This window comes from Octopus bimaculoides, chromosome 12 (assembly GCF_001194135.2).
Source record: "Octopus bimaculoides isolate UCB-OBI-ISO-001 chromosome 12, ASM119413v2, whole genome shotgun sequence".
In the NCBI taxonomy this organism is placed as follows: Eukaryota; Metazoa; Mollusca; class Cephalopoda; order Octopoda; family Octopodidae; genus Octopus; species Octopus bimaculoides.
Genome location: NC_068992.1, coordinates 38,136,878 through 38,137,855, shown reverse-complemented (window position 1 = coordinate 38,137,855; position 978 = coordinate 38,136,878). Strand labels below are relative to the sequence as shown.

The window sequence follows — 978 nt, the reverse complement described above, 5'->3', positions numbered from 1 at the left end:
TCAGCCTCCCCAGGCACTGACGTCATACCACAATGTATATAAAATACCCGCGAAATAAAACTGAAAAACAAAAACGAATTTTAGATGAATATAAAAAAATAGTTTATTAGTTTTAGGTTACTGGATTTTGGGCCAAAATCCGAATTTGTTTTTGCAGGACTTCTTGTTTTTTCTTTTTTTTTTTACGCGTAATTTCAAAAATATTCATCGCCATCAATATTTGTTTGTATTGAAAGAACGAAAGTAATCAATAACAAAATTATTTACATTCTTGATTTTATCTTCCATGGTTTCCAAGTTTATCACAATAAATGGACGGGACCCGTAATCCGAAAATAGCGCCAAAGTCAGAAGTGGATTTTAAAAAATGGCTTTTTACCAGTAAAATAAATCATTACACAGGATAATAATGCCGAATCCAGTAGATAAACGACATAAATGTATTATTTTTGTGAACACGACGCCAACTGAATTCTTGCAGGTAAGTCGAGAACAGATTATCGGAATGTCCATACAAATGTTTATATCTATTCTTGACGTTATTCCACGTTCCTTCTGTTGTGTTTCTGTTGCGTTTTTCATCTTTGGGATCCATAAACTGAAGACAGTGATCAGCTGATTCTGGAAGTTTTTCATAGGAATGACAACCATCCGTTACTATGCAGGTGCCTGGTAACACATGTTTAAGGATGATAGGTAGCAAAGTGGCACCACTTTGATCAGGAACAGGTACAAGGACAGAATTAAGACTGTGGCGCTCCACCATTCCCAGAATCCAATGGCCCTCCTTATATCGACCACGATGATATTGGCGGTGCATAAATTTTGACTCGGCGATATCCACCTTAACTCCTTCCCCTCCAATCTTCGTAGGGTGATCGATGCACCACATGGCACAGACATCTCGGAAATAGTTATACCAGTTAACTATTGCCTCTGTACCAAGACCGACTTGATCCATAACAACAGACTGCGTGG

At 37.7% G+C, this 978-nt stretch overlaps 1 protein-coding gene across 2 annotated transcripts in view; it reads left to right on the top strand.

The window, feature by feature from the left end:
• Nucleotides 1-348: 348 nt before the first annotated feature.
• Nucleotides 349-978, top strand: part of LOC106867528 (zinc finger MYND domain-containing protein 15) — a 61,240-nt gene continuing 60,610 nt past the window's right edge. Inside the window, exon 1 of one of the 2 annotated variants that reach the window (XM_052972142.1) lies at nucleotides 349-481. The gene's annotated coding sequence lies outside the window, so the exon portion shown is untranslated. The remainder of the gene's footprint in view (nucleotides 482-978) is intronic. The other variant, XM_014912423.2, reaches the window with a different exon arrangement.